This window comes from Mytilus californianus, unplaced genomic scaffold, assembly GCF_021869535.1.
Source record: "Mytilus californianus isolate M0D057914Y unplaced genomic scaffold, xbMytCali1.0.p SCAF_18, whole genome shotgun sequence".
Lineage (NCBI taxonomy): Eukaryota > Metazoa > Mollusca > Bivalvia > Mytilida > Mytilidae > Mytilus > Mytilus californianus.
The window spans coordinates 9258801-9272018 of NW_026262666.1; the positions used below are offsets into that span (position 1 = coordinate 9258801).

Here is a 13218-nt window from a genome sequence, read left to right on the forward strand (position 1 = left end):
CCTTCGGGCCAGGTGAGCTAAAAAGTACTTTTTTTTTTTAAAACAATTTATAAATATCTTAGAGAAATAAAGGCTCCAGAGCAAATGCAATGCAATTTCCATTATAATTAATTTTTCCAAGGGGCATAATTCGTCAAAAATATTTGATCAGCACTTATTTTCAAAAGTGTCAAAGACATTGCTATTATAAACCTATGATATAAGTTTCATAAAATTCTGGCAAGAATTGTACACATGATAGTGCTAACAATGCAGTTTTCCATATAATCAATATTTCCAAGAGGCACAACTCTTTTAAAAAAAATCAATCAGCACTGATTTTCGAACTCATCAAAAATATTGATCATAGAAACCTATAATATAAATTTCATAAAAATATGGCAAGAATTGTACACATGAGAGTGCTAATGATGCAATTTTCCATATAATTAATGTTTCTAAGGGGCACAACTCTTTTAAAAATCATTGATCGCCACTGATTTTCGACCTCTACCAAGACATTGCTTATATAAACCTATGATATAAGTTTCATAAAAATCTGGCAAGAATTGTACACATGAAAGTGCTAACGATGCAATTTTCCATATAATTAATGTTTCCATGGGGCATAACTCTTTTAAAAATGACTGATCCACACTGATTTACAAAATCGTCCAAGACATTGCTGATATAAACCTACGATATAAGTTTCATAAAAATCTGGCAAGAACTGTACACCTATAAGCACTAACAAGACCGAAACTGACAGACACCCAGTTTTTCCATGTCCCCCGCAAAGCATTTCGCAGGGGACAATAAAACAAGCTTATTCTTTCACTTCCCTTTACTCCCTCTTCCAAGAAAGACTAAAGTACTTATCATGCATGCTTCTGCATTTAATTTATTCCAGAAAATTGTGTATTTAACATACAAAAAAACAGCAATTAACCATCAAATTTTTAAACAGACCTGACATCCATCATTCGTTTCCACAAAAGTTTTGTTGTTTTTGAAACACAACAAAAATCACATATACAATTGTGGTTTGAGAATAATTGGAGACAGTTCAATGCTATTAAGGTGAATTCATTTTGCAAACAACATGTACTTTACAGTAAAAACAAGAGGCTCTCAAGAGCCTGAATCGCTCACCTGTATTTCAGAGGAGAAGATTTTTAAATGTTAGCAAACTTGATGAACAAATTGTGTAAAATTGTCTTTAAAGGGCAATAACTCCTTAAGGGGTCAATTGACAATTATGGTCATATTAACTTTTTTGTAGATCTTACTTTGCTGAACATTATCGCTGCTTACAGTTTATATATATCTATAATAATATTCAAAATAATAACAAAAAACTGCAAAATTTTGTTAAAACTACCAATTCGGTGGCAGCAACCCAAAAATGGGTTGTTCGATTCGTCTGAAAATTTCAGAGCTGATAGATCTTGACCAATTGAACAATTTTACACCGTGTCAGATTTGCTCTAAAAGCTTTAGTTTTTGAGATATAAGCCAAAAACTGCATTTGACCCCTATGTTCTATTTTTAGCCATGGCAGCCATGTTTGTCGATGGATCAAAACTTCGGATACAATTTATAAACTAGATACCCTAAGGAACATTTAGTTAAAGTTTGAAGGTATTTGGCCCAGTAGTTTCAGAGGAGAAGATTTTTGAAATAGTTTACGACAACAGATGACGACAGACGACGGACGACGACGGACGCCAAGTGATGGCATAAGCTTCGGGCCCCGGTGAGCTAATAAGATAATACCATGGAGACCCAAAAAATCATAAGTTAATAAAGGTCAGACAACACAAAGGTCAATAAGACACAAACAAAGATTATAATATTCGAAAAACATTGCTGAGAAAACCATAGATTTTATATAAGCATCACAATACCACCATATCATAGTACGTCACATCTGGTTTCATATGAAAAAGGGTTGAAAAAAAATATTCCCTTGAATTTGACAGTTGTAGGAAATTAATCCTACATTTCATTGCAGTGAAAAATTTCTGAGTCATAAACATATATCTTGGGTGTTTCAAAGCACCATTCTTTTTTTATTTGGTGATTCTATAGAATATTTTGGAAACTTGAGGTTACATGGTTACTAAAGCTTGTAAAAAGGAACAAAAGAGGTGAAATTTGATTGGTTAACTTCCAGTGATGGTTATTATCTTATATATGCAATAAAATGTTCTGTGAAATTTTGTCTGTTAAGTACTGGACAGGATAAAACTTTACTCATGTCAAGTATTTCTTTATTTGAAACAAAGATAAATTCTGCACAAATTTTTCAAAAGTGCCAATTTAACAAAGACTAATAGGGAAAAACAATGGTGGTATTATTCCAAAAGAGGGGATGAACTTAAAGAGCTGTTGAAGTTCCTGTTTATACACATTTCAACCATTCAGAGTTTTCAAAAATATTTCAATGTTTCTGGATTTTTAACTTTTGAAACTTCCTTTAGAGTCAATAATACTATCCATTTGAGAAAATAAAATTAACCTTTTTTTTTATCATATTTGTTTTTCAATTATTGTTTTGTACATAAAACAGGCTGTTCATTTTCTCATTTGATTTGTTTAAAATTTTGTTATTTCAGGCCTTTTATAGCTTGCTGTACCATATGGTTTTTGATCATTGTTGAAGGATAAACGGTAACCTACAGTCTACATTGTTTGGTCTATGGTGGAGAGTTGTCTCATTGTCTCATTGGCAATTATACCACATCTTCTTATTTTTATACAAACATTTCAAATTGATCAAAAACCACTATTATTGTTACCAACATCTTTTTAATTCATAAAAATGGACAAAACAATACCAGACAAAAAAAAAAACAACTCTTGTTATTAAGTAATACTATGACTAAACAGTTGTTTTTATTTCAAACATTGATGATACATACTCTAAAATGACAGAACAAATTCAAATACTGGTGTGTAATGGCTTTTGTTTGTTTTTTTAATTATGAATGATTATATTTTATAACTAAATTTATGTTTGTCAAAATGTAATATTTTTCCCTATACATCTTGTATTAGATCAACATTAAGAGCATATCTGAATAAACAACTACCTGAGAATATGATTTATAAACAAGGAGCCGTGTTATCACCAAGGTCAAGAGGCCACTTCAAAAACAAGTTAAGTCAAGGGAAACAATCTTCATCCAATAGTTTTTTAACTAGATTAAAAATAGAATATGTGAAATGTGCTAAGTAAATAAAAATATACAACAATTTTATGAAGAATATTGTTTGAATGCATTCTGAGACCCGTAAAGTAAATCGCAGTAGCCTCCTATCAAAAAAGAAAATAAATCATGAATTTGAAATGTGTTACTATAGTACTGGTAATTAGTAAATAAAATTATATAACAATTTCTAATAATAAGAATATTGTTTGAATGCCTAATTATGAGACCTGTAAATCTGTGTAGACTCTTAGTAAAACAGAAAATAATAGCTCCAATTAGAATTTGATTGATTGATTGTTGGTTGCATAACATCCAGTGGCAAATATTTCATGCATGTTCAGGACGATAATTTGAAATTTAAATTTGTTACCAAATAAAAATATATCGCAATTTTATTAAGCATATTGTTTAAATGTTATCTGGGAACTGTAAATCAGGTAAAAGACTTACAAATATAAAACAAAAAATTAATCTAATTTGAATTTGAAATGTGTTAGTACTTTAACTTAACATTCCTGAGAACTGTAATCTGGTGTGGGACTATTAAAACTGAAAATAAATTCAAAATGATTTTTTTTTAATTGCAATTTTTCATTCCTTTATTTGAGGAATATAACATCATGAGGCTTAACATTTGTAAGTTACAAGGCTTCATGGTACCAACTTCATTAAAATTACAAAAAAAACAACATGAATATTTAAAGGCATTACAAAACAAATTGCACGAGATTTAAGAGTTACAGCAGTGAAGAAATTAGTACAAAACTGTGACTAACCAATTGATGTCAGTTTGTTTTATTATGCTAACTTGCTGGTTCTCATGTATGTTATAATTATCAATATCATAAATTTTGTTTGAGGGTCTATAGGAGAATTAGTTAACACATATCGATGAATTTAATAACTTTAACTGTTACTATGCTTATTATTACCATTAACAGTGGTGGTTTTGTACAGGGACTTGAATCCACCCTTTCTTCAGAATTCCTTTTAGAATTTGACGTAAAAATCAACTAAAATTAGGCTAAACCACTTCCTTCTCTCCTTTCCCAATAGAATCTCTCTAAAACCCTATTAACTCTGTTTCCATATGTCTGATGATTATCTTATCAAGCCTTAAAAAAAAGAACTTTACAAACACTAAACTGTCATCATCAACAAGTGGGAAAATATATCATTGAATTTTTTTTAAAACCGGCATAATCTGCTGTGAATACTTATTTTTTTATAATATAATATATGGGTTTTGCATATTTTTGAAGGCCATATGGTGACCTATGGTTGCTAAAATCCTTGTTATTTGGACTCTGTTGCTTAGTCATGATAGTTTTTGTCTCATTAGCATTCATACCACATTGATACAGGAATAAATGTGACATTTTACAAAACTTTTTTTTAATCTAGAACAATTTATGAGATTATCCTTGGAAAAAGTTATATATATTGATTAATTGCACTTATATAATAATCATTTATAACAATAATTACAAAATGTCTTTTTCAGCATAAGTCATGCAGCATCCTGCTGTGTGACAAATCCTTCATATAATTTGTAGATAAATTATATTTTACTTCCTTCTATGAGCAAAAAATAAACATTTTCTAAAATAAAAAGCTCCTACACACATCCTGAGCTCGTACAGCTTTATTATAGTATTATATCATATAAATTACCAATATTCTTACAATTTCTTGCACTTCAGTGCGTCTCCTTTTATAAAATATACAGTCTGTCTGCACTGAGCTTTGATTGATAAACTTGGACCTTTGAGGCAAGAGGTTGTGCAAATCTTCATTGTTTCATGAAAAAAAGATCAATTTAAAGACAAAATGATAATTCGATGTTTTGATGTATTTGAATATAACAGTCCAACAACTAAGCCCAAGAAATCACATCAAAATGATGTTGGGTTGAAAATCAGTTTATCAGATACACCACTTAGAAAACACAAAATTTTCAAATAAATTTGTCACTTCAATTATAAGTTTGTTTGTTGATGAATACCATATGTTCGGTTTTCTTGATAATAGGTGGTAATTGTTGCATGAAGGAATTAATAGCAAATACACAACACTTATCAATATTTATAAATGAAAATATTTAGTTAATTACAAACATAAACATGTAATACAAATTAGAAATTATAGGAAGACAAATTAAAATTTCAACTTTTTTTTTATGTGTAGGGAAATATAACATCACAAACTTTCCTTCATCCTTTATAATATTTAATTTCAATGATTTGTTATAAAAATATTAAAATAAACAAAATTTCAATTAATTTCATTGTTCCTGTCCGAAAGTGGTAAAACCAGAAACTGGACACATTGTGTATTATCATCTCTACTGAAAAGAAACTCAGTTTTTTTGTTTTGTTTTAAACATCTGTTTGTTAAGTAATATTATCTGTCCCTTTATCAGCATGAGACGACAGATTTACAACTCTAGATAACCATTTTATAATTGAGAAAAGATATGAAATTTTCACTCTGAAGGGCTTATATGCAAGACTGTATAACCACAAAATACAACTTAAGACCTTCGAAAAAAAGTGAGTGATACCTATATTGAAAATATAAGGTTAATGTGAACTAAGTGTAGCAACCGAATTTAAATGTAGCAAATTATAAACAAATCAACACTATATCTATTTAATGTTATTTTAATCAAATGCAAATCTATCTTATATTCATATGGTCTTATAATTTTTCAAAGAGGATTTTCTACCCCAGAAATAGACAACCTTAGCTTTATTTGGCAAATTCTTTCAAAAATTTGGATCCTCAGGGTCTATGCTCTTCAATCTTGAGCTATATTTGGATTTTTGGGTTTATTACACAAAACGCACATCTGGCATACAAAAATTTTAATTCTTAGGTTATTTTTCTCTCTTCTTCTTATTGTTTGCCCATTATTCTCTATTCTTTATTTTTTTGCAAATTATTCTCTATTCTTTAATATTTTTTGCCCATTATTCTCTATTCTTTATTTTTTGCCCATTTTTCTCTATTCTTTATTTTTTGCCCATTATTCTCTATTCTTTATTTTTTTTTGCCCATTTTTCTCTATTCTTTATTTTTTGCCCATTTTTCTCTATTCTTTATTTTTTGCCCATTATTCTCTATTCTTTATTTTTTTTTGCCCATTTTTCTCTATTCTTTATTTTTTGCCCATTATTCTCTATTCTTTATTTTTTGCCCATTATTCTCTATTCTTTATTTTTTGCCCATTATTCTCTATTCTTTATTTTTTGCCCATTTTTCTCTATTCTTTATTTTTTGCCCATTTTTCTTTATTCTTTATTTTTTGCCCATTATTCTCTATTCTTTATTTTTTGCCGATTAATCTCTATTCTTTATTGTTTTTTGGCCTATTTTCTCTGTTCTTTATTTTAAGACCAGATATTCTCTATTCTATAATCCCAAATTCTCTTTAATTATATGCAGAATTTTTGTACTTTTTTGTACTTGAATCCACGGAAATTAGAAACCCAAAAGTATAAATAAATGCATATTGATGTTAGAGTGTTATTTTATCTTCTACTGTAATTAATTTTGCCATATTAAAGTTTTAGTTATCATCTGTTAAAGTCATTAAGTCAAATGGCTATCCTGTAATAAGAGATTAGCATAGCATGTTCTCTAGGTCAAATCATCCGTCAATTCAATGTACCCGGCCTGACCTGAAAGTTTTATGATACTCGAATGCCATGGCATTGAATAGTAAAGCTCTTGTACCTTCTAAGATACTTGTAATACTGTAAACCTACCTCATTACTTATAGTGATTTAACTTTGCCACTTTCGAAAGTACAAGTAGAAATATAACTTAAATATAAATCATCGTGAATATTACAAAATCGTTGCAAAATCTGCAAGAAAGGGCTAAAGGACTCATGTTAGTTAGAAGAAGTATTTAATCAGACTGATGTTTGGAATCTACTGCAAAATTATAATCGATTAATTTAAATAATCAGACAGCATGACCTGATTCAATCTGTTTCTAAATAAACATGAATAAAAAAAAGTCTCTGCAAAAGTTTACAGTCTATAGATGTTCAACATGCTGATGCCATTACCAGAACATAATACCTATATATATATATATATATATATATATATATCGGTATAAGTAAACATCAAATGAACGAAAACCTATTCAAATGTCACCTAATCCCAAAATACCTGAACTCTTGAATACCTAAGCTTACAGAAGTGGAAAAAGACTAACTCAAACAAAGAGAAAGGATCATTAAATACAAAGTAGTTTGATAACCTTTAATTCAAGGTCAATGATTACACTGAGAAATCTGTTAAACAGTTACAGAGATCTGACAGACAACATAACAATATATAACTTTTATCACACTTCAATTGCCCTCTTTCATTTTGATCTCATTAATAATGTTTAAAAGATTACACCTTTTATAAAACAGTTGGTTTGACTGATAAGAATTAGTAATATAGTACATTGGACATACTAATGATTTGTCAAATGGTGAGGGAAGGCATGCTCATCGAGCATTTAAGAAAAAAAAAAAAGAAAAACAAACAAATAAACATAGATTTAAAAAAAATATTATTTGTAAATGTAATAATGTTACATATTTGTATTGTTTAGGCCAAAAATAAAATTAAAATTGTTTGATATTCCCTACCTACCCACCTAAAAAGTAGCCTACCCGAACATTTTTATGATTCAAATCGTTTCAATTTTTTTTTTTTTTTTTTTTTGGGCTCTAGCATCATTTTCTTGTTTAAAACATGTAACTTATGCTGTTGGTAAAAAAAAATACCTACCTAACCCTACAAGACATGGGTAGGCAACATCAAACAAAGAATTTGTTAAGGGTGGCCTTATTGTTGTTTATTTTTGTTATTTAGTAGCAATCTGATTGTTCAGATTCTATATTAATAAATATCTTATCATATCATGTGATTCTTTTACTATTTAAAGTATTTTTTTCATATATAATCACATTAAAAAATTTTTAATCACTTTTTTAAGGTCTTTATCAATTAGTTGTATAGTAAAATTGACCTGAAAGTGGTATTTTCATCTAAGTTGGCAGGCCACCACTTTTTTTTGGCATTTAATTACATAAAGCCCTATTTTTCAATGGATAATAACAATATAACTGTTATCTAGTTACTGTGGATTCATTTATTTTCGTGGATACCAATTTTCGTGGATATTTGATTTTGTTCTTTGCCAAAGTCTGCCTACCAACCAAAAGAAAATTTGTGCTTCAGTGAACATTTAAATAACCTTTATCAATGAAAACCATGAAAATTGGTAATCCATGACTAAAATGCGATATTGAGAAAAATCTTGTTGAATTCATATAAAAAATTTCAAAATGCGAGTTTAAATTATTACGATTATAACCCTGTCGCATTTTTCGGAATAATAAAAACATCGCAATAATTTCTGAATTTACAGTATTTAGAAAGACTAATAATTCAGCTTTAAAATGAGTCAAAGAATTAAAAAAAAAACATTATCAGGCCGTTAATTTTCTTGTTTGAATTGTTTTACATTTGTCATTTCGGGGCCTTTTATAGCTGACTATGCTGTATGGGCTTTGCTCATTGTTGAAGGTCGTACGGTCACCTACAGTTGTTAATTTCTGTGTCATTTGGTCTCTTGTGGAGAGTTGTCTCATTGGCAATCATACCACATCATATTTTTATATTGTGCAGTTTTGGATAAATTAACCTATATATAAAGACTGTTGATAGGAGAAAAAAATCAGACAGTGTTCACAGTGCTACTTAAATGTTGGTTTATGATGAAAGTTAGTCATAAATCCTTTATCATCATGATATATGTGTATATTTATTTATAGCCACAGAATTTTTTTTTCTCACATGATCCTCACACCTTTTTGTTTTTTCTCACCTGACTGTCATGTGGATATTGACATTTGTGAATGTTCGAGTAGGTATAAATGTACTTTATACTTGCAATGATCTTGTCTTTTTCTCCCCAGGAGATACATTTACACCACAAAAACTTCTTTATATTCTTATATTCTTTATATTCCAGGTCTAAGGGGACCATTTCACAAATTGATCTGAAAATATTAAAAAAAATTGAATGTTATTAAAATTTCTTATCATTCTACTGTTTCATACAAGGTACATACACAGATGATGATTATAACACTAGAACATTATCAATGAGATAAAAATTTGAGAGCTAGAGCAATTTCAGTGTGAAAAAATTTGTATATCATTTATGTATTTAGTCAGATTTGTAAATGTGCAGACATAGTTAAATTTATCATTAACTTCAGAAGTTAAGATGACCATACCAAACTTTTTAACAAGAGAATTGCTGGAATTGGAAGAAATAAAGCATATCAAAAAAACTAAATGTTTTGGTATGACATGAATATCCACTTACCACTTTAAAATATTCCATGGACCAAAAACCATCAGTGGTGTAATAATTTCAATTTCATGGAACACTATTGGTCAGAGAGCAATTTGCATAAAGTGTGTCAACATAAACAAGTATAAATATATATGATCTTTACTGGTAACCCATTTTAAAACAAACATATAAGAAACAGTGTAGATCTGGCAATAGAAATAAACAGGGACACAGTAGAATGTGGCACCTGTAATTTGCTTTTTGCTAAGCACTGACGATACAAGTTTTATGAGCTGTCATGGTGGTTTTTTTTTAATAAATTGTTTGATTCAAAAGCTCTCTTGAATCTTTGTGAAATCTTCAAGAATGGCCAATCTCCAACCTTATAGACTAAAATATAATTCAGAAATAAAATTCTCTTTTTTTGTCAAACATTTTGTTGTTTCTCTCTTCTATAGTTTTTGCAAAAATTCCCCCCAAAAAGGGTAAAAAAATTCACCATTTAAGGACAATAACTCCTGTGCCTAAAGTATTTTTCTGAATTTTACTTCATCAGGAACACTCACAGCAGAATATTTGTAAGCCAAGGATGTATAAGAACCAAAACAGTTTAAGAGCTATACCGCCTTGTTCCAACTTGACAACAAAAACATTTAAATGCTCACCAAACGCCTTCGGGCCCCGAGCCGACCGTGCTAGGGCATACCAGTCAGTCAAGGTCGTTAAACACCACTAGTTAGTTAGTTAGCTATATGACAAAAAAGGACCTTAAAAAATTATAGCCAAATCCATCTAAGGTAAAAGTTGAAACCTTAGTTTCTTAATAATTTCTAAATTTGCAAACCAACATTTTTAGAAAGGTTTGTTATGTAAAACCGTATCAGTATATGAGTACCAGTACTATTAATATAGAACTGCCAAATTCCTTACAATACACTATTTGTGTGTGCCAAAAAATTAACTTATAAGTCAGGAAAATTTAAATTCTTTTGAGTTAGGTATATGATTATAAGTACCCTAGGATTAAACACAGTTTTTAATAAAAAGTAATAATGAAATCATTCACCACATCATGAGTAACAATGATATTAGAATAATAATATGACAGGTTTATACCAAATATTACCAGTTTATTAAATCATTAATCGATAACCATCAATATAAATAATACTCGATGTGATAATATCTTTATAATGGACATTATTACGCATTCTTGTAAAATGACGCTGGTTGACTGAACCTATCAAATGCCAGATTTTTAACAAATCAGTGACATATAAAAAAAATCTTTTTTCTTCGTGTGTGTAACTGATTTAACCCTTTGAAGTTTTTAAAGTTAACCCTGAGTTAAAATCTATTTCAAATACATTTTCTGACGTCATATCTTTCACAAAGATTTAACACCGTCATAACTTTTTCAAATTATTAAATGAAAAGTAAAACAACAAAAAAACTGAACTCCAAGGGATATTCAAAATGAAAAGTCCTTTAAATCAAAAGCTCAAACACATCTAACAAACGAAAAACAACTGTCATATTTCTGACTAGGTACAGGCATTTCCTTATGTAGAAAATGGTGGATTAAACCTGGTTTTATAGTTAGCTAAACCTCTCACTTGTATGACAGTCGCATAGAATTCCATTATATTGACAACAATGTGTGAGCAAAACAAACAGACATAATACGTCATTTCTGGAATCATGTCTTTCACCGGAAAAGATTGTCAATTTCACACGCCTTTATGACATCATTTACCAGATAGAAGGCGCGCCTGTATCCCTGCTCTATTAAAAGTTTCCAGCACTTTCATAATCGTCATTCTGTAGGGTAGTATGGAAATAATTTATGTTCCGTAATTACGTAATCTTGATTCCCATAAGACTGAGGGAGGGTGATCATCTTATCAGAATATAATTTTCCAAATATTTTGTGCAGAATCAAATCAAATTTTTCACCCGTTTGCTCAACATGTGTTGGAAGTGACGTTGCCTACATTTTTGTCACATGGTGATGGAAGTCACATGACAGATTCAACTAAAAACCGTATCCTGGAACTGCCGTATAGGTAAAAACATCAAAAATTGGGGTACAGCAATCAACATTGTAATATAATCTTAATGAATTTATACCATTATTGTTTCCATTCAAGGTCCAAAAATATATCTTTTATAATTTGTAATCAAGTACATGTAGTAAAAGTTTTTATCTATTCTTTAGTCTGTTCGGAACACTTTCCTTGTCAATTGTCTATTGAGGGACATAGTCATGCCTAAGCTGTCTGCCAAAAATTGATATTTTACATTTTTTTTTAGTACTGTCAACAGGTTAATCTTTATTTTAAGCATCTCACCATCAGAGAAAATGATTGAGAAAATGGTAAAGAATAAAAGATGTTGGGGTAAAGCTCAATGATACATCAACCCAGCAACACAATGACAGATGTCTATACAATATATATCATGCAGCAAATTACCAAGAGTCTAATAAAATTTTGACAAAAGGGACAAATTTCTGCCATCAACACCAATTCCCCAAATGACAAAAACATATTAAAATATACAACAAAATTACACCAATGTAAGATAACTTTTTCAGATTACAACCCTCAGGAATTGATCCAGCCATTTTGAAAAGGAGGGTTCCTGTCGGGGCTAACTCAACTATCGTTATACAGAAAGAACACAACCATACAGTTTAACGTTTACTTCATATATATTCGAGCTGCTAAGGCTACGTCCCGCATTGACGTCAACCCTATATACAATTGATAAAACGCGACGTCTTAACTCCCGCAGTATTCTCAACATTCTCCGGGCCGCTAAAAGTAAATATTAAAATTAAACTACAATAAAGTAAAAATGAATGAAAATTACTGTCTATCAAGTCTAAACTTGAATTTAACTTAATAATTTTAGCACAGTCATTAACTTCCAGATTAGTTATCTTCGAATTAAATCACAATGAGTCTATCTCGTATACACAAATCACAGTATGTCTATATTTTCCGTGCACCTGTTCCTTCTTTCAATGAAATAGTATCATATTATAGGTTTTTGAAAGTAAGTCAATAAATCAAACATTTCGTAACAGTCCATAATAAGTCACAACAGTTCATTAGATACGTATCATTCAGTCCATCTTTTAATATTTTCCCTGTCGGTCCTGCTTCCTCATCTCTCTCGATAAATCCGCGACGTGTCTGTTCCTTTATCATTTCTTTTAAGCCAAATTCCTCTGATTTATTCGAAACCAGTATGTTCAAGATGCTGGATGTCGTTGACGAATGTACCCTTCCTGGTTGTAAGGGTCCTGATAGTAAGTATCCAAGCTTTGACTTAACCGCGATCGGTCCGTCTCCTCTTATTACTTTGTCTTCGATAAAATTCCAATAGTAGTCGGCACCAATAAGTAATGATATCTCAAAAGAATCGTCCTGAGTAACTGGATCAGCGAGTCTTAATCCTTAAAGATAATCCATATTTCGGTTTACGTACCACATATGATTATGTATTGGAACTGCTATAGTAGGAACAATAAGGACTTCAATAGGAAATTTACGCCTATTCTCTGTTTCAATGTGTACGGTGGATTTACGTAGTTCGCTCGTGCTGGTGTTATCCTTTCCAAATGCCGATAAATGTACAA

The 13218-nt window shown here is 30.1% G+C and overlaps 1 long non-coding RNA gene across 3 annotated transcripts in view; it reads right to left on the bottom strand.

Annotated features, from left to right (window-relative positions):
• LOC127726682 (uncharacterized) overlaps positions 1–3244 on the bottom strand; it is a 101487-nt gene extending 98243 nt beyond the window's left edge. For 2 of the 3 annotated variants that reach the window (XR_007993639.1, XR_007993638.1), the window contains exon 1: positions 3075–3244. This is a non-coding gene — a long non-coding RNA (uncharacterized LOC127726682). The remainder of the gene's footprint in view (positions 1–3074) is intronic. The other variant, XR_007993640.1, reaches the window with a different exon arrangement.
• Positions 3245–13218: the final 9974 nt, after the last annotated feature.